Source organism: Heliangelus exortis, chromosome 20 (genome assembly GCF_036169615.1).
Source record: "Heliangelus exortis chromosome 20, bHelExo1.hap1, whole genome shotgun sequence".
Taxonomy (NCBI): domain Eukaryota; kingdom Metazoa; phylum Chordata; class Aves; order Apodiformes; family Trochilidae; genus Heliangelus; species Heliangelus exortis.
The window spans coordinates 631,888-652,265 of record NC_092441.1 but is presented as its reverse complement, the minus strand read 5'-3'; the positions used below and the strand labels follow the sequence as shown (position 1 = coordinate 652,265).

General features: G+C 57.0%; 1 protein-coding gene across 14 annotated transcripts in view; it reads left to right on the top strand.

Moving 5' to 3' along the window:
• RBFOX3 (RNA binding fox-1 homolog 3) overlaps positions 1-20,378 on the top strand; it is a 137,173-nt gene that overhangs the window by 48,834 nt on the left and 67,961 nt on the right. For 13 of the 14 annotated variants that reach the window (XM_071764613.1, XM_071764620.1, XM_071764612.1 and 10 more), the window contains exon 2: positions 15,003-15,103. The gene's annotated coding sequence lies outside the window, so the exon portion shown is untranslated. Of the gene's footprint in view, positions 1-3,066; positions 3,202-15,002; positions 15,104-20,378 lie in introns of those variants that run through there. The other variant, XM_071764608.1, reaches the window with a different exon arrangement.

The window sequence follows — 20,378 nt, the reverse complement described above, 5'->3', positions numbered from 1 at the left end:
GCCCTCTGGGTTTGGTGACGGTGGCTGGAAGGGACCCAGGGTCTGCAGCAGTGCTGGAGGAGAGGGGACTGGATATGACAGATGATGGAGCCAGAGCTGCCGTGCCACAGCCACGTGGCACCCACTGCAGAGCTGAGCAGGTGAGGAGAGCTCCTGGTGAGCTCCTAGTGAGCTCCCGGTGTCCTCAGAGCCTCTTCCCCATGGTGAGCACTTTGGACCCTCACAGACCACCAGCAGGTCAGTGCTGGCAGCCGGGCATGGGGGCAGTGGCCACCCCATGGCACTGCCAGGGAGCACGGGAGAGGAGCCACAGGAGAGGAGCCTTGCTTGGATTGAGCATTGCAGAGTCCAGAAGCCGCTTCCAGGCTGCAAAAATCCCTTTCCAGTCCCAAAGCTGCCACAGAATTCCTCACTGGTGCTGCAGGCAGCCAGCATACATGGGCCTGGCACCAGGAGGGGTGGTGGGAGCTGTGCCCTGCCCACCGACAGCACCAAGGAGAGGGACCCAATGGTTTGGTTTTGGCTCCTGAGGATCACTTGTACCCTGGGCAGGCAGAAAATGAGCAAGGTGTCAGGAAGGCGGATCCGAGCAGGGCGGGATGCTGCATCCTGGCAGCCCAGGGATGTGCTGGCAGTCCTGGTGCTGCCATCTCTGGTCTCCTGAGCCCGGAGCATTCCAGGAGCTGCTGGGTTTGGGCAGCGGGTTGAGTCTGGCCTGGCAGCATTTGCATGGTTGAAGAAGCACTAGCATTTTAATTTTTTATTATTTTTATTTTCCATTTTTGACATTGTTCCTGAACCCCTTTGCCATGCTTCTTGTTAAGCTGTTAAATCACTCCATTTATTTAGTACAAGCATAGCTGAGAGCTCATTTTTATCTTGGTGAAAACCAGACTTGCTCATGGGCACATAATGAAATTGTATAAATATACCCTTAGCTGGGAATCTAATTTATTTTTCCTGTTCATTATGGGGTAGAAGGCCATTATGAGATGTATAACTTTTTTTTTCCCAGTGCTGGAATTGAAAGGCTGGTGCGGGCTCTTTTTATACTGATGATTTCGTCCTGATTCAATTTAAAGCTGGTTAGAGCTCAAATACTGTAGCATAATTGACAAAGATCAGTGTGGGTTGTAATGCTAATGCCGTGTCTGCGGCTCTGGCAGCAGCACTGGGTGAAGGCAGCTTGGGAAGGGTGTCCAGCAGAGCCATGGGGTGCCCAGGGTGGGTGCGAGTCCCCTGGGAGCAGCACATCCATAGGTGTCCCGGCCAAGCCTGGCTCACCCTGTAGCCTGGGGAGTGTCAGGGGCCTGGCCCCGGGGCAGCAGGGTGTGTGTCTGTCCATTTGTCCGTCAGTTGGATTGATTTTTGACTGTATTGATATTGCTATAAAGTCATGTTTATAGAGCTATAATTAAGCGGGGCCATTTAGCAGGCAGCGTTAAGTGCTGAGCAGATTTATAGCACGGCTCAGCCTTCTGCGGTGTTATATTTCACCATGAAGTACACCAGGTTTTTATGTGTTCTGCGATTGTGTTCGTTTGACAGTGATTAGTATAATGGGGGTTTCCGGGGTCGGGTTGCCAAGCTAAGGAAACAGCAATTACAGCCCCGCTGCAGTATCAACTTAATTGCATCCATTTGCACGTGACACGAGTCAGGGTGCAGAGGAGCAGCCCCGTGTGCCACCCCCTGCACCCACTGCCCCCTGGCCTGCCCTGCTGTGGTGCTTGTGGCCACAGTGGGCTCCTGAACGTGCTTGGGTGGAGCCACATCCCCTCTGCTGGTGGGCTGGGGGTTCCTGATCCTGGAGGGATGCCAGGGGAAAGCCTGTGGGAAAGGGCTTTTGGGGATGGCAGCAACCCCACTGAGGGCATCGTAGGGGCTGGGTTATTGCCCCCCATCTGTGGTCTGGCCCCACTCACTTCCACTGTGTCACCTGAGGCTGGCCAGGCTGTCACACGTCTTGTCCCCAGCCTGGAAGCTGCGTGACTGGTGTGGGGCAGGATGGGCACTGCAGGGAGAGGGGAGTGAAGAGATCAGAGGGTGAAAATGCTGCTGGTGAATTTTCAGTGGTGCAATTAGAGCTCACCTTGGCGTGCTCTTGTCAGCCTTTCCTTTGAACTCTCTCCCCCGGTGGCTTGCCTGGGATCTGGAGATTTACTGGCTCAGCCCTTCTCCGTCCTGACAGGTTGCAGTGAGGTTTTGCAGAGCCGTTAATAGAAACCTGGGGAAGGCTGTGAAAGGGAAATTCCATTGGGAATTTCCATGTCCTTCTGTGGGCAGGTTCCAGCCCTTGGTAGGGTATGGGAAGCACCAGGGGATGCTGGGGAGCAGGACGGGCAGGAGCTGTCTGCTGGGGGCTGTCTGTCCTGCCATGGGGAGCTGGGCAGGGTGGGGACATTTGTCCTGCAGGACAGTGGTCCCTCCCCTGCTGACCTAAAAGCAGCAGAGCATCCTGTGAGGCTCATGATGCACTGCCAGGAGTGCAGCGATTCCATCTCTCTTTACAGGTGGGATTGGGGTTGGGAAGGGCAGCTCTTCCTTGCTCTTGCCCTTGCTATGTACACTTTCCCAATTCCCTGCAGGAATCAGATGGGCTTTTGCCGACTAAGAGGTGTCAAACAGCTCTAAATACTCTTCATGCTGCAATATCTCCACCACAGCGTTTAATTGAGTGCCACAGAAATGCCTATAAATAAATGTAATATGCCTGTGCCAGTACCCTCCTACAGCATCTTGGAGCTTGCAAGAAAGTCGAGAAGTGGCTTGTGCTCAGGCTGCAGCTCCTGCCCTCCCCTCTCCTGCCCTTTTCTTTTTTCCTTTTTTTCCCCCATCTGGAATCAATTGGGTTGGTGTGGGCTGGGGAGTCTGGAGCAGCAGCCCAGTCCTGGGCAGCACTGCTCATCGGGTGAGATGGGAAGCTCCTTACAGGCATCCCTGATGCTCCCATTACCCCCAGTCATCCAGGAACAAACATGAGCACAGGGAATGGGAGAGCAGAGGGAAGGGTACTGAGCATTTTATGGCTGTTTGTGCAGTTCCTGCATCTGTATTTGTGTCCAGGTTCCTTGGTGACTGGAGATTTGCATGTGCTGAAATCACCCATTTCCCACCAGGCTGCCTCAAAACGCTGGCAGAGCTAACTGGGAGCCCAGGAAGGCAAGTGGGAGTGTTGTTGAGCTTTATCTGTCTCAAAAGGTACTTTTTGGTTACTGGTGTGCAGAGCTGCCTCCTGAGGAGCACTGCTGAATTCCTGCCACGTTCTCTTCCCGGAGCCTTTATTAGAGAGAATAAACAACAGGCTTCAGGAAAGGGAGGAGTGGGCAGCCGGGTGCTCCTTGGTGTGCCACGTCCCTCCCGGGGAAGCATTGGATGCTCAGGGTGCTGTTCCCCACTGGGCTGTGGCACAGGGGACAGAGCTGGTCATGGACATGGGGCTTTCCCCATGGCACCCCCTGGGTGGATGTTAGGGATGTGGGATCTGTGGGGTCCCCAGGACCCCCCCTGCACTAGGCAGCTGGACTCCTCGTGTATCAAGAGAGCCTCGAGGCCTCGCTTAGGATCCTCAGCCAACTGCCATCCCTAAATAGGCTCCTCAGACTCGTCCTTTGCCTGCCTCTCCACTGCTGATGAGCCACTCTGATGTTGCTATTTAAAATCCTAATTGCTTTAATCAGCTCTCTGGTAGCCGCAGCTCAGCCAGTGGAGGCCAGGGATGGCTCAGCCCCCCATGCTCTGCAGGCACAGCCACTGCCCCAGCACCCTGTGGGGGGACCCAGTGTCCCCCATCATGGCACCCCACAGCACGTGCCAGTGGTGGGGATGGCATTGGGATGGGCTAATAAAGTGTCAGTGGGATGAGCTAGTGGAATGATGGTGGAATGACATTGGAATGACGGTGGTGTGATGGTGGGATGGCTGTGGGCTGGATGCAGAGCTGAGTGCAGGTCTCCTGGGGAGGGGGAGGACAAGGACTTTAACAGATGAAGAGATGAGGAGCTGCTGTTGCCATGGGCTGAAGGATGCCAGTGTTTTAATGATCTGGGAATTCCATCTCCTCTCCTGGAGCTCCCCTTTGTCACCATTTGTTCCCTTCCCTGGGAATCACTTCTGCCCAGTGACCCTGAGGACAACCTCTGGCCCTGCTCCCCCTTCCCTTTCATCCAGCCCCCAGGAGAAGGGGGAGCAGGGGCTCTGCAGTGGCCCCTCTGCTCTTGCCAAGCCTGGCAGGTGTTTGCCAGGGGACAGTGCTGCCACCCTCGGCACAAATGCCAGCTTTTGGGGACAGGCTGCACTTCACCTTCTGTTGTGCTGTAACTTGGCTTCTCCGGATGCTGCGTCCCACCTGCAACACCTCTACTAGTGCCAAGGAAAACCAGGTCCCTCTCCCCACCAGGTGTGTGGCTGTCCCAGCATCTGCATGTCCCTGCAGGCTTGGTGGGGAGCTGGCTCCCCAGCTACTCCCCATGCCAGGTTTGGGGACAGCAGTGTCCCCAGCTGTGGGGCCACCCATCCCTCAGGCCTGCTCACTGCCAGGGTTCCTGGAGACAAGAAGGGCAGGAGCTGGATGGGCAACATGCAGCAGAACCCCTGGGACTGCATTGTCCCAGAATATCCCTGGATGAGCAGAAAACCTCAGCTCACAGCAGACATCCCAGGGAGCGAGGACATCTCCATATTTATTCAAGGACACCCCTTCTCAATTAAATCCTGGCATGGGCTAAACAAATGGGCTGCTGAGATCAAAGGGTTTGGTTGTTTTTTTGTGTTGAGGTTTTTTTTTTCCTTCTCACTATTTTTTTTTTCCAAATCATTGAAAAGATGCATTGGAGGGAGAGCAGTGTGTTTGGCTTATCGTCCGCCTGGTGGGGAGGAGAGACTGGGTCGCTAAATTTCCTTGAGCTCCCTTCCAACCTGACATTCTATGATTCTGTGGTTCTGTGATAAACTGGCATAAAGGCTTTTGCCTGCGTTATTGTGGAAGTGAAGAGTTTGTGAGTGCTGGTTCAGGGGTGATGACCCTGGGGACTCTCTGTTGGTGCTGGGTTGCCCATTGTGCACCCAGAGGTGATCAGCTCATTGCAGCTTCACCACAGCCTCAGCACCCACTGGGGCCCCTTGGAGTGGTGCCCAGTCCCGTCCCAGCTCACTGTGGGCCCAGTCCCCTGTTGGCTCCCTGAGGGGCTCAGGGTCAGCCCCTCACCATGGAGTCAGGGGGCTCAGCTGCATTCCTCATCTTTCACTCCTCTTCAGGTTCCTTGGGGATTGATGGTGTCATTAAAGCATCGGGCTGGCCCGGGGCTGGTCTGCTGTGAGCAGGATTTATGGTGGAATCTGCCTGGGCGAAGGTTTTATCGCAGCTGTTAAACAGCAGAGCAGGGGCTGGGGGCTGCAGGGCAGGGTCTCGCCATGTTTACTGCTGGTGCAATGAGGCTCTGCTCTTGCAATCATCATTAATGATGGGGGTCACTTTCATGGGGACCCCTCAGGTGGGGGCAGTGCTAGGGCCCCTCTGAGCTAGGTGGGGGGTGATGTGATGCTGTGGCTGCGTGGGGTGGCAGGAGGGGCAGAAGAGCAGTGTGCTTGGGTGATGGATCCAGGACCATGTCCATGGAGGAGCCACCAGAGGGTCTGGCTCAGCCCCAGTCAGCTCTGTGCAGCCCTGGGGTCTGACTGTTTCCTCCAAAGTGATCCCTGGGGCTGGCCATGGTCTGCACTGGGGCCTGACCTCCTCCTGCTCGTCACCCTGTCATGGATCTGTCTGTTGGAGAATCAGTCTCTTTGCCACCAGCCCTGTCTCCTTTTTCCTTTGAAATGGTGTCACTCTTCTATTTCCTGGCCTCTCTAATAGATTTTTATATAATCACTACAGTGCACTTTTAAAGAGCGATAGATCACGTTCATTGCTTTTCCCTGTGATTAATTTCCCATAATAGTCCTCTGTAACACCAAGGCAAAGAGAGGAGAGAGAAGAAAACCCCCACATTATCCACTTTGTGCTCAGAGTATAAATGAATTAGATTTAATTTTTGTTTAATTGTTTCCATAGCTCAGCCTCTGCTAACTTTGCAGGATAATTTATTTTGCAGTCTTGGGGAAAAGAAGGCAAAGAAAGTCTCTGTAGCCGCATGGCCTGCCTGTGGATGGTGGTTAATTACAGCTGATAGCCTTATCTGCTTGTAATTACTGGAGCTGCGGTGGGCTGGTGGCTGCCCTTGGCACAGCCCAGGTGGATCACGGTGCTGCCAGGCAGGGTCCAGAGAAAGGGGTGAGCTGAGGAGGTGGGATCTTCTCCTACCTTTTCACATCCCAAAAGTGCTGGTTCCACAGCTTTGCAGACCCCCGGGGTGGGAGCAGGCTGGTGACATGCATCCTCTGGTGACAAGTAGCCAGGGCGAGGGAACAATACTCTGGCCACTTAATTTTTTTTAATAACTCGATAAGGAGAGCGTTTCGTGGGGAAGGCGTGAGCTCTCTGCGCGGGCAGAGGAGGTCCCGGTCCCCTCCTGGTCCTGCGGAGGTGGGAGTGTGGGAAGAGCAGCAGGGATGGAGCCACCGCACGTCCTGGCCATTAATCTGCGGCTGCGGGGGCATCGGGCCCCTGCTTAAAATGCGCTGACAGTGCCGAGGTGAGAACAGGGAGCTCCGGAGAGCCTCTGCTAATCTGCTCCCTCGGAGACGGGATACCTTCGGCCTGTTAATCAGTTCCAGTAATTACAATCCCAACTTTACATGTGGAATGTTAATTAAAGGACGGGAGGCAGGGACCTGCAGCCTGGCAGCCAGGTGTTGGACCGGGCTGGGGGCCGCGGGGCGGGACCTGGTGCCTTGGTCGCGGGTTTCTCCTCCCCGCAGATGGGGTTGCGGTGGTGCTGGGCAGGGCACCGGCTGCCGCTGTGTGCCAGCAGTTGACACGGCCTTGGCTTCGCGTTCCCTGGATGGTGGCTGCTAGGGGTTTGGCTCTGGAGCAGCTCCTTGCCTCCACGATTGCTTTGCTGATGGGGCTGGCAGGATTTGATGGGGAAACAGGACATTGCAGAAGGAGACCCACTGCCCTCCCTGCTGCTGCTCTAGCTCTGTCCTCCCCGAAGCCCCCCCGGTGTCCCACTGCCTCCTCCAGGCTGAGCATCCAACCTCCCCCCATGTCCTGTGTTCATCTCCTGCTGTCACCGTGGCCTTCTGCTGTCCTTGCCCCCCTCCCCCCTGGGGGGGACACACAGTGTGTGGGCAGTGGGAGCCCAGGGTGCTGCCCATCTCCGAGACAGAGCCCTGTGCCACCATGCTCTGGGAAGTGTCAGTCTGACACCAAGTTGTCCCTTCTGCATCCCTGAGGACCACACAGTGAGCTGTCAGCCTGCAGCCCCTTCAGCTCTGCTGCATCTCTGCCCTTGGCTGCGCTCACTGGTGCTGGGAAGCCCCCAGCCCTGGAGCGCTGGAAGCCCTGGTGGTCCCGGAGCTCCAGAGGGGTCTCTGGGTCAGCTGAGAGCCCAGGTGTGAGGCGAAAGCAGATCCTGGCATGGAGGTGGGGGTGCTCCAGGATCATCCCTGCAGAGGTGCAGAGGAGGGAGAGGGGGAAGAGCTGCGCTGGCAGCTGCAGAGGTGGGGATCAGCCCCATTAAAACCCTGGTCAGCAGCAGCTGGGGAGCACTGAGCAGTGTGCTGGGGTGTCAGGGTCTGGATTACTGCTGAGAGCAGAGAAGAGGCGTGAGCTGAGAGGAATGACAAAGAGGGGAAGGAGAGGAAGAAACCCAGGAGGAGGAGGGGGAGGCTGGATCAATGCTGCAGGCAGTGTGAGGTGCTCTGGCAGTGATGCTTTGCCATCCCAGCATCTGCCTGGTCCCCAAGCAGGCTTCCAGTGTCCTGGTGTGAGTCCTGTTGGCCCTAGGCCCTCAGAAGCCCCCTTCTTGGGTCCTGGGAGCCCTTGGGCTCCTTTCTTGTGTCACTATGGTCATTCTCATGCAGTGGTGGGCATTGCTGGGTCACTCCAATCTCTCACTGTCGCTTTCCCATGGGGTCTTAACCAGGTTCACTAGAGCTCTTCTGTCTCTTTGTCCACATGGGTCATAAATCTGGGGCTTGTCTCACTCTGGGCTGTTGCCAGTCTTCAGATGATCCAGCTTCTCAAAATGAGAAATGCCTCTCCTGGCATTTCTAACTCACTCCCCTCGCTGGCGGCGTTGGAAAGGGCAGGGGGGAGGACGTGTGTGCTGCAGCAGCAGCTCCAGAGGCAGCGCCAGGAGCTGTGTGGCAGCTGGGAGGCTTGGAGAGGTGTGGAGTACTTGGCTGGGTCCTGGGGGGTTCCATCATCTCACACCCCTGTCCCGGAGCCTTCACCACCAAGGAGCCTCCACAGCATGAACGTGATGCACCTGCCTTGTGCTAGTGGGGCTGATTGTGCTGCATCGGGATTGCAGCTGGAGGGTGAACCCCAAAAAGCTGCTGCAGCTCATGGCAGAGCAGGGTGGGTGGTTGGTGTTGCTCTGGGAGTAGCCATGTCATGTATTTGCTCTCCAGGTTTGGGATCAAAGATGGTACCTCAGGATCTGGCTGGCCTGGAGTTGTGAGACTGGAGCCCTGTCCTGGGCTGCTACAGGTGTGGGACAGGGTTTAAGATTTTTAAGGAGAGGAGGAGCAGGACGGATCTGATGAACACATCCCCTGGTAATGCCACCTTGAGAGCCCAATGGGTGTGTGCAGGCAGGGTCAGGCAGGGATGCAGGCAGGGCTCTGCCCATGGGCAGGCTGCTGGAATTGGGAACGATTGTGGGGATTATCAGGCTGCTCTGACCTGCAGTACTGGGGGCTGGCTCAGGTCCTCGCTTCCCTGTTGATTCCCTCTTCCTTCTCCTTGTCCCCCTGGGCAGGTGCTGTGGTGGGCAGTGAGGGAGCCTGGTGCTGCCCACAGCTCCCCCATGGTGATACCAGTCCAGAGGCCAGCAGAGGCAGCAGGGTCTCCTCTTGCTCAAATCTTAGCTCCTCCGTGTAGTGGTGTTATGGCCTTATGGTGCCTTCTACCTCCCTGCTCTGCTCTCAGCAGGATATCCTGTGCAGACTTTCAAAGAGAGGAGCACCAAATTTGTCTTTCTGGTTTATCTGGTTTTCTCTGTGTTTGGCTTCAAACCGCTGCTCCCAATGAGCTGCCTGGTGCACCAGCGGCTTGTGGTGGAGGTTTGGAAGTGCCTGGAAGAGCTCCTGGTGTGGGTGGCTGCTGTGCAGAACTGCTCTTGCCTCTCAGATTGACCTCACCAGCCTCACAAACCAGCCCTTCTCCTGGAGCTCCATGGTCTATCTCCACCTTGTTCCCAGGTGTATTTCTGTCACTCAGGAGGTGGCTGGTGGAGGTCTTAGTGCTGGTCCCCAAGCTTCTGTTGACACAAATCCCACTCCAGGAATACCTTCATCCTTTCATGCTGGAAAGTGCTGGCATTTCTCCATGCAGCTACTTCCTCCTGGCGCAGCACCAGCTGGATCACCAGGAGAGGCTTTCTCTGTGCTTCCTCTGTGTGCTTCACAAATGGCACCGCGGCTCCTGTGCCTGCTTCCCAATTGTGCCAGCGGGACCATGGGACCATGGGCTGTGGGTACCCAGCTTCAGGAGGGCTGCTCAGCCCCTCCTGGAGATGGACAAGAGAGCTGAGATGTTATCCAAGTATCCTGGAACTGGGGCAGAGCAGGGCAGGACTGTGGTGACCCAGCTTGGGGCATTAGGGCTGCAGTGCCTGGGCTTGGCACTTCTGCCATCTCCCCAGGCATGGATGTGGTGTGGTTCTGCGCCAGGTGTGCTGGTGCTGTGGGGCAGCCAGTGTGGGAGCTGCACAACACGACCCTGTGCCCAGGGCAGTCCCTGTCTGCAGTGGGACCAGATGCTTGCACTGCAGTTTGAGTTTTTCCATCTCGTTCATCTTAGGGACTAATTAAAGTGTTTCTCCTCCCTCCCTCCTTCTCCCCGTTGCATCCAGCTGCACATGGATTTTAGGGTCGCGCTTGTTTACATCAGTTATATTTACATTAATGGGTGTTTGTTTTTGGAAAAACAGCAGAAATCCCACAAAAACAAACATTCTTCTGGGGTGAAGGCTCCTGGAGCAGGTGCCCTGGGACAGCCCCTGCCTGGCTGCCCCTCACCCACCACAGTGGGAATGACTTTGGCATGGGCATGGATGGTTCCCACTACTCATTAGGTACCAGCTGCTGGGTGGGTGGGTTTCGACCCCTGCTCCCATGCCCCAGCAGCAGCAGGAGAAGCCACTGAGCCTCTGGGTTGGCTGTGAGCATTTACTGGGAATAAACCCCAGTCCTGGAGACTGGCTGCTGATGAACCTGCCTCTGCCAGGGCGAGCAGCGGGCTCATTCACTTTCATCAGGAGGTTGGATGGGGGAGAGCGTTTAAGAAGAAGAAAGAGAAAGGGGGGGGAGGAAGGATAATTATTTTTTTCAAATGGTTTCCAGCTGCTGGATGCCTTTAAAGTTCCCTTTGTGTTCTGGCGGGTCAGGCTGGGCAGAGCCCGGCCCGGAGCAGCGCGGTGCCGGCTGCCTTTGTCGGCGAGTCTGTGGTCTCGGTTATTAGCTGGGATATGGAGACCCAGAACCTCAGATCTTCTGTGCATCTGGTGGGAGAAATAAGCAGAGCTGCCTTATCACGCTCATTTAACTGGTTAATACATCTTCAGAGCAAATAATGCAGGCTGTGGGTGAATTGCTTAACCAACCTCATTACTATTGTGCATTTAGCAGCTTGGAGGAAGATAATACCTTTCAGGTTTGACCCAATTTTAGTTTTTGTTGTCATAACCATGGAAAATCGACCTTCAGAGACCCTCAGCAGTGAGCCTGAATAGGAAGTGATTTACAACAAAAGTGCTGTGCAGAATGCTTAATGCACTTGTGGAGAAAACAGGCTGCAGCCACCGTCCTGGCACCCTGTCCCTCCCTGCGGGTGCTCCTTGGGCGAGCAGGAGTGGGGCTGGGCTGTCGCCTGCCCCAGGGTGTAGGTTTGTTGCTGGCTGTCACCGTCAGGGGCTGGGTAACAGGACTTTGGGACATCTGCCTCTGCCAGAGCGCTTGGTGGAAACAGAATTGCAGGAGGTCAGCAGAGCAGTGAAGCCTGGGGGGTCGTGCCTTGGTCCCCTCCATCCCCTGCCCCACGGCTCCAGCAGTGCTCCTCAGGGTTTTCCATCCTTTTGTACAAGATGGTTTCTCTTTCTCCTCCTGGCTTTCACTTCTTTCCCGGCTCTTTTATCTAATAGCAAAGCTCCTGGACTACAGCGGGGCTCTCCACTAGCTGAGGATGTGATAATTCCCTCTTCTCTGGAGCTGTGTTAGAAAAATGTCGATGCTGAGTGTGGGACACATCCTGCTCCCCAAGCACCTTGCGTTGCCTCCCGCAAACTCCTCGTGACGCTTTTCCCTCCAGCTCATGCAGCCTGCACTGGCTGGCAGAGTTCAGGGCTCTTTCGTGACTGCAGTGCATGGTGTGAGCACCAGGCACCCCGTGGGAGCACCGGGCACCCCGTGGGAGCACCTTGGCCTGCCTGGTCTTGGCCAGATTTCCCTCTCCCTGCCGCCTCTTCCAGGTGCCGGGAGTCTGGTATTTTCTGCAGCACCCTTCGCCCCGTTTGTGCCGTGGCGGGTGGTGACAGCCCTGCCACTGTGCCAGTAGTGTTCCCACGGGTGAGGTGTCACCCGCGCCTGGCGGAGGTGGTTCCCGTCCCTTCGGTTTTGGCTGTGGCAGGCAGAGACTTTCCCGGCAGCGGGGGCGCGTGGGACCTTCCTCGCGCTCAGACGAGGAGGAGGGTGGCAGGGAGGTGACAAGCCTTCCTCCCCTTTCCCTGATGCAGCTGCGGGGGTGGCTCTATCACCAAAGTCAGGCTGCTGCTGCTGCTGCACGTGGGTGGTCCCTGTGGATGCGGGTGACAGTAGAGCCCGGGGCTGGGTGACACCGCAGGGCGCTGGCTTCCCCCAGCCGGGCTGGCTGCAGCCCCCAGGGGCCAGAGGGCTCTGCCCGCACCCATGGGGGTCTGGGAGTGGGGGCTGTGGCAGGGTGTTTGGGGAGGGTGGGGATGCTGCGGAAGGGACCTGCTGTTCTCTCTCCTCTTCCCAGGACTGCACTGGAGTGGGGTCATGAAGCAGGCAGCTAATATTAGATTGCTTTAATTCTGCTGTTTTGCAGCTAAAGGTGAGGCTGCTCCCTCAGCGCAGGAGTTGAAACTCTTTAGCCTTCCTCTGTGTCACCTCTATGGCCGTGGATACCTCCAGGCGTGACGTAAGTGAGACTCAGGGAAAAAAACTGAACAACTTCTGTTCGGCATCAAAATCCCACTACCCAACGCTGTGTTCGGCTGTGCAGATACCGTCCTGGGCACAGATAAGTGGGAAATAGCTCCTGATCGCGGCTGGAGACGGAGCCGTATCTCGGGCTGCACAGGCTGCCCGTGCTGCTTCACTGCGTTTTCTGCTGAGTTCCCGCTCCTCAGCCAAGGGGATAATCACTGCGGGGATTCACCCTCACAGCCCCCCCACCCCCGCCCATCCCCTCCAGCACTGCCCCAAGCCGGGGACTTTCTCCATCACCCCACTGCCATCCGACAGAGTGCCCTGGGCTGGGGCTGAGCATCCTCCTGGGAGCATCCCCAGGCTCAGCCTCCCGAAAATGAGTGAGCACAGCCCAAATCCTACCCCCTCCCTAGCAGCCGCTGGGATGGCCTTGGCGTTGCAGACACTGCGGGCAGCTGCCCTTATCTCTCCGTCTCCTCCCTGGGGTGCTGCTGGCTTTGATAAAACCTTTCAGCCTTCCAGGGGTTGGCTTGTAGATGTAATCGCGATTTATTTATTTATTTATTTATTGTGCAGTAAAAGCCCAGTGGCTCCTGCGGGAGCTGCCCTGTGGGATCGCAATCCGCTTTCCCGCCTCTGGGGGTTGGGCTGCTTGCGGGAGGGGTGCGGGGGGGGGGGAGATGCTGCAGGAGTAGGGCTGGCTGCTGCCGGGCACGCCGATCCCACACCCGCCCAGTCCCTGCACACGCGGAGGTTTGCTTTAGAAACCAGAAGGGGAAGGTATCACTGATGTAGGGACACCGCTGGGTTTTCCCTGTGTTTATGGTGTTCTGCGTCTGCTGCATGGGTACGGGACTGGGGGGGTTAGGGGGGGGTCGGTCTTAGGGACACCCCGAAGTGGAAGCTTTGGCTGAATGAGTTTATGTCAGAAATAAGATGTTGGGAGGGGAACCTGGGGTGCTTCCCAGGGTGCTTCTTCAGCTGGTGGGAGCAAAGGGGAGACATGTATGTGATGAAAAGCCCCTCAGGAGGAGGGACAGCCGAGTCCCCCTGAACTCACAGTTCCAGGCTCCTGGTGACACAGAAAGAACCCGTGGCAGAGAGGAGCGGGGCTGTGCCGGCAGCTGCGCTCGGGGTGGGGGATCAGTAAGGGGGCCCTTGGGCTGGGGGGTTACAGGGATCTGGCAGTGACAGAGTGACACTGGAGGGGACTGGGGAGTGTAGAGTGGTACTGAGCTGTGCTCCAGCTCTGTGCTAATCAGGAACAGAGCCTAATGAGCAGGACTAATGAGGCAGAAGGGGAATTCCAGCAAGCCTGGGGAGGCTGGGGAGTTCCTGTGCTGCTCACCGTTCTTCAGAGGGTTTCTGTGGTCTCTCCCCAAATGATGGATTTGGTGGCAGAGGTGGTGCCCGCTCTCTGCTGAGTGTCTGTGTGCCAGGGTCCCATGGCAGAGCCCCACAGCTGAACTCAGAGCTGCTTTCTGTGCTATGGGCACAGCTGCAGCAGCATGCCCACTCAACACCCTGGGTATCTCCTGCCCTCAGAGGCCAAGGAGCTGCAGAGGCAGTTCTCAGAAGTGTTTTGGGACCCCTCTTCCTATCTTCCTCCGTGCTTTCCCCTGGCCATCATCCCAGCCCCTCTGGGAGCTGTTCATCAGCTGCTTGCTGGCTCCCCAGCCCCTTCACCAGGGCTGCCACAACACTGGGAGGTGATATTGGCAGGGTGGGACCAGGCTGCTTCTTTCATTGGGACTCTCCTGGGATGGTGTTTGAGGGATACTGGGGGCTTTGCACAGCCTCAGCCAGCAGCTTGGTGCAGACCCCACCTGGGACTCCCGGCTCCTTTTCTCTTGGTTTTGGCTGGTTTGAAGGTAGGAGGGGGATTCATGAGCCACAACACTGCAGGCATTCTTTTTTCTTTTTTTTTTCTTTCCTCTTCTCCTTGGTTTTTAATGAGCCAACCTTGGGGGACCTTGAGAGACGCTCCTGCAGCTTTGCTGTGACTTATCTCCCGGCCTCTGCCCCCTATTCCACCGAGGGGATAAATCTCAACTCCCGGCGTGGAGCCGCCGTGCTGAGCCCATCCCGCCGCGCAGCGCAGGCCTCGTAACTCATGGAGGTCATGGGGTGGATGTTGCCCCTCAGAGCTGTGATGGATGGGCTGCCTGAGGGGGGAGCAGGCAAAAAAAAAGTCCCATTACAATGGGGGACAAGCAGTTAAATTATGTTCTATTCAACCTGGGTTGAGGGAAAACCAAACCAGATCTGCTGTGGGACTGCAGGCTGCCTTCAAGGAGCCTTCAGGGAGACACAGATGGGTCGAGGGGTATTTTTTCCCTTATCTCCCTCCTGTGTGCTCCACTGAGAGCTCCTGCTCCCTGATGAGGAAGGACCAGCTTCCGCATCCTGCATCGATGCAAAGATGGGGATGCTGGGGACCCTAGAACTGGGGACTTGCCATGCTCCCCCAAGGGCCAGACATGCTCTTGGGGGCTGTGCTAGGGTCAGGGTCCTGCCAGGCTGCCTGTGTGCATGTTGGATGGACAGGCCATGCTCCAGAGCTTCTCTCCAGCTGGGAGATAATTGCACTGATTAGAGTGGGACAAGCAGCACACGGGTCCCTGGGAGCTGTGGTGCTCTGAGGCGCCCGGCTCTGCCATCCTCCTCCATTCTTGGCAGCAGTGCCCACACAGGGATGGGACTGGAGCCTCTTCTCTCTCTTTCAGGCTGAGGAGCTGCTGCTGTGAGACCCCAATAGCTCTTCCTGGTGGCTCCAAGGGGTGAGCGTGAGTGACCACAGCACCGGGTACCTGCTCCTGGCCCCCAGGTATGTCACTACAACAAAGCAGCCTGTGTGTGGATGGGGGGAAGTAGGGGGGGACAGACGTGGGGATGTTTTTTTGATAGAGGATGATGATGCTTTCCACGGGCTCCAGGCAGCTGCCTGCTGTTCACCCTCCTGTGAGCTTGGCACCAGCACTGGGAGCAGATCCTGTGCCTCCACCTCGTGTTGGCACAGGAGTCTGGGGTCCAGGTTATGCTTGAGGGGACCTAGCAAAGGGGTCATTGTGGGGAGAATCCACAACTGGTCCAGTCCTTATGGGACTGGGGTGAAGGAGTCTGGTCCTGCTCCACGGGGATTGCTCCAGCCGTCTCCTCCCTGCTCACCACAGGAGTGGGGAGCTCCCAGAGCATGTGGGAGCTCGGTGGTCGCCCAGCATGGGCTGCGTGCGAGCACGGTGCACACACAGCCCTGTGCTCACAGCACAACTGGACCTGACAAGACCCAGCTCTGGGCACAAACTGTGCTGCAAGACCCCACCACAGCTGCGTGCGCAAGCTCCCGTTGGTCTGGGTTGAACCCATCCCCGTCAGTTCGCGTTACGGGGACCGAAATCCCGCCTGGTGCTGACACCAGCCGGCACCGGGAGCTTGCACCAGTGACACCCAGCAAAGGCAGCATGACTTTCTCCTCCAGACGAGCCATCGTCCCCATTTCCTCCTGGCATCACCAACACCCACGGGTGCAGTCGGCTCTCGGAGGGGCTGCGGCAACGCTGTCACAGCACTGCTGTCACAGCCGTGCCTCTGACACGATGTCCGGGGACAGGCACTGCTTGGGGACAGGTCACGCGGCACCGTCTGCCACACGCCAGCTCCTTTGCTGAGCTCCAGTCCCAAGTGCCAGCTCGGGGACGGTCACCTCGGGAGCAGGGCTCGCGAATCGCTGTCCCTCAGCTGGGGCAGAGGTCGTCCTGAGCGGGGGATTAGCGAAGCCTCGGCTCAGTGAAGAGGCTGTGCAGATGGATTCCCCTGCTGCATTAATCAGTTTGAAGGCAGCAAAGGCGGCTGAGCTCTGTGGATCACCTTGAAGCTTTTTTTTTTTTTTTTTTTTTTTTTTTTGTCTTTTAGAAAACTTTGGGTGGATGTTATTGCTCATGAAAGCAAGGGGCTGATCATGCTGGGAAGGAGCAGGCGTAGTGTGGGCTGGCACCATTATGCAAGCTGCCCACACGCCGCGCTGCTGGTGCACTCCGTTCCCGAACAACAGCCCGCGCCCGTGTGCCAGCCCCAAACCCCCCCTGGGGCTGCCGGAGCACCACGGGCCCCCTCTGCCCACCTCACCCTTTCTGTGGGCCCAGATGGTGCTGCCTGCACCATGCTTCTGCCAAGGGGCGTGAGCCCAGTGGGTGGGCAGGGGGGGCACGGTCCTGCCTGGCCTCTGCCAGGGGGGGAAGAGGGGTGATGTGCCTCACAGTGCTGTGATGAGTGGGAGCTGGCCTGTTCCCTGTATCCTGTCCCAAGTGGGACCACTCGTAGTTCCCTCGGGGACCTTTCAGTGTTCTGGGGATTTGCTGCTTTCTGCAGGGGGGTCAGAGGCAGGTTGTCACCCCAGCTGTGATGGAGATGCCCATCCCAGGGAAACACACTTCATGTGGCCGGGCTGGTGCACCTGCCCTGGGTGCCCAGGGAGAGGTGGGTTTGCTCATGTTCAGGCCATCAAGCCTCTTCAGCATTCAGATTGTCTCCTCTGCCTTTAAACCTCCCTACCCAAGAGCTGTCTCCATCACTGGAGCCTGGTATGGAGGCTGTGGGTTGCTGGCCATGACATCCAAATGAGGGTGCTGAGCACAAAGCTCATTAGGACAGTGTGGACACTGCTGCCCAACATCCCCAAATCTGCTGCAGTTCCCCCCCCCAGGAGGAGAGCACTCCTTGAAGGAAGGCTTGAAGATGAGCAGTGGAGAAACATCTGACAGGGGAGCCCTCGAGGTGCTTTTGTTCCAGAGTGTGGGAGTGCTAGATCTGCTCAGACATGAAAGGCTGTGCAGCTCCATCCCCAAAGTCACGGTGAGGGGGAGGACAGGGGGGGTACAGTTGCATGGGGAGGTCATCTCAGGGATGACTGGCACCGGAATCCCTGCTCCCTCCCTCCCTCCCTCTGAGCAAGTAAATTAGGTCACACTTGAAAGTCAGTTTCTTGGCTGTGGATTTAATTTAGCTTTTCCAGGCTAGTTATCATATAATAAATTCCAAGAGATTTATAGAAAACATGCCCAGGGAGGCTTAGCCAGTGTGTAACAAGATTTGTGCCTATTTCCTGCTGCTGAGCAGCTCCAGCCAGCGCAGTGCTGCCGGCAGAGGTGCAGGCAGGGCTGGCAGCCCCATGGGAGCTCCCCAGGACCGGGCAGCCCCCACAGTGGGGGGGCATCACTATCAGCTCTGCAGAATGTGGGGGACTCCCAAACGCTCCTGTGCTCTGCATCCACTGCCATAAATACCCCTGGGGCAGGGGGGTGCCCCTCAGCTGTTCCTCCCGAGGAGCAGGAGACCAAGCTCGGATCCACAGCTCTTTGCTCTCCTGCTGCTGGGAGCGGTTTCCCACCACGCCGGGAAGGAGAAGCTCTGGGGTTTGCAGTGATTTATGATCCTGGCAGCTCACTGGCAGTGGAGGGGCTCAGCACGGAGGGCACTGCCAGCCGTGAGCCCCACTCCGGCTCTCGCTGCTATCACTGTCCAATTAGTGTCTTATTAGTCACTCCGCGTGTTAAAGCATTAAGAACAATTAAGGGTGAGAAGAGTTTCCAGATGTAGCAGCAAGTGCTGGAGCTGGGAGCTGGCAGCTCCGGTGGCTGCTCCCATATGGAAAGGATGTTGTAGCACAGCAGGGCTTGCTGTGGGACCAGGGCTGGTATGGGGTCCTGGTGCCACTGAGGGGTGGGCAGCTGGTGGGTGACCCCACTGCAGTGTGGGTGTGGGGGCGATGCCCATCTCTGCCATCAGCACAACTGCCAGGGGCCTCATGGAGCCAGAATAGAGCCATAGGGATTTGGGGGTGAATGTGGGAAATAGACACGAAGATGCCAGCTACAAGGGGAAGCAGCTGGGTGCTTCTCCTGCTCCTTGGCAGAGGTGGCCTCAGTGCCCAAGCACGGGGATGTGCTCCCCAGGTACTGAGTTTGCAAATCAACTCAAATTAAATATTTATTTCTTGGCTGGGCTGGGTGTGAGTCAGAGTCCCCCCCGCGCCACACTGAGCGTTCCTGGTGAGAAAACGGGGCTGAGAAAGTGCCTGGCATGAAAGTACATCTGGGACCCAGCGTGTGGGGGACAACTGTCTGGATAAAGATAGTGCCTGTGTTGTGATGCTCTGAAGTGCAGGAGAAGAAGCACAAGCAGAGACAAGTGTGACTTCAGAGCCTGAGCACAGGGAACTTCAGCTCCCCAGAAACAGTCCCCGGGCAATGTTGGAAGGAGGGGGCCTGGAGCAGGCAGTACCCGGGGGCTCTGGTGGTTCTCCTGTGGCTGCCCCCCCCCATGCAAGGTGGGTCACACCCCATCACTGCACCCACTTTAGGCACAGGGGTCTCCTGGGGGGACGTAGTGGTCCCCACTTGCTGTTGTGTGGCTGCTCAAGCCCTGGGGGATGCCAGTGGAGGGGAGCACAGTGGCCTTTGATGTGTTGGAATAACATCTCTCCTGGTGTCCCTGGGGTGCAGAGCAGTGCTTGGACAGATGGTGTTTTTGAGTGACCTTGGAGCTCAGAGCCATTCTCTCAGCTGCTGAGGGATGGTGGGAGCCACGGGAATGAGCAGCGGTGTTGCAACCTGCTCATACCAGTGGGAAGTTTGTCAGGGAGCCAGGGCTGGGGAGGGATGTGGGGTGAAGCAGGGGATGGAGCCAAGGCCACTTGGCTCAAGGCGGTGAGGCATGCACCATGACACCCCGATCTCCTCAGCCCCAGGGAGAGGGCAGTGGGGCTGGTGGGGCTCTTTGGTGCTCCCGGGCACTCCTCCATCCTCTGTCCCTGTCTCCTTTACCTTGGCAGCAAGCCAGCTCCTCCTCACTTCTCTTGCTCTTCTTTGGGAAGAGCCAGCACCATCTCCCAGATCCGAGGTCATGGTGCCCACAGCCAGCATGGCTGGGTCTTGCATGGGGGGAGCCCCTGGCTGCTGCCCTGCAGGTGCTGTGGGATGCTGAGCCCCCTGGGAGAGGGTGTGGGGGCACTGCTGGGAGGGGGGCAGGTTGTGCTCAGTTGGGCTGAGCTGCTTGGCAAGTGCCTGGGGTGCTGGTGGGGTTGTTGAGCCTCTCAGCAGGCACAGGGGGGGCTGGGCAACCCAGCGTGGTGCTGGGCCAGATCTGGCATCATTGCTCGGGTCACGGTCTCAGCCCCAGCGGATTGGCAGTGGACAGAGCTCACCTGGGCAGAGCTGGGGTCAGTTGGACCCTGCCCACCCTGCCCCCCTGTCTGGAAGCTTGGACTCTATCGCTTTTCCCCTTGGACCCCGGGATAGGCAGGGCTGGTATCCCAAGGGCTGCACAGGCTGCCTGGGTGCTGCTGGGTGCTGAGCTGTGCAGCATCACCCGCAGCCACCGTGCCGGGCTGCCCTGCAGCATCTGAGCAGCTCCGGTTACTTAACATGCAGCAAGTGTTGTACTCGGAGAAATTTAGACGTAATTTTTTTTGTGTGTGTGCTTGCATGTAAATGTGGGTAGGTGCTGTCCTGATTGATGGCAATTAGCATTTTCTAACGGTAACAGATGTTCAGATTGCCAGGAGGCTGGTACCTAACGCCCACGCTGCCATCTGTTCCACTGGGCACTGCCTGGGGAAGCGATACCAGCGCCGCAGACCTGCGAGTCCTGGGTGTGTATTTAACAGCATTGTGCGAGGGTTTGTGTGGAGCTTTTTGGTGGTGTTTTGGTTCTTTTTGTTTTTTTGTTGGTTTTTTTTTTTTTTCTGAGGGAAAATAATAATAATAAAGATGTTTTCAGGTTTATAAATAGTACACTCTGTTTATTATGGGATGGAGACTTTCCATCTGATTAGCAGTCTAGATTTCTGCACGGAGTGAGGGATCCAATCTGGCCAGCATGTGGAGCAAGGCACCTGGATGGAAGTTTTCCAGAGCTGTGGTGGGCAGGGGCTCTGTCCTGGCAGTGGTGCTGGATGTCTGTGGGGGAACCTGCTGTTCCCTGCCTGCTCCCTGCAGTGGTGGTCACTGCGCCAGGACAAATGACTGCTCTGCTGTGGGCCATCACTTGTCAGCTCTGGCAATGGAAATGGTAGAAAGTCCAAACAGAGTTTAAAAAGGGTTTAA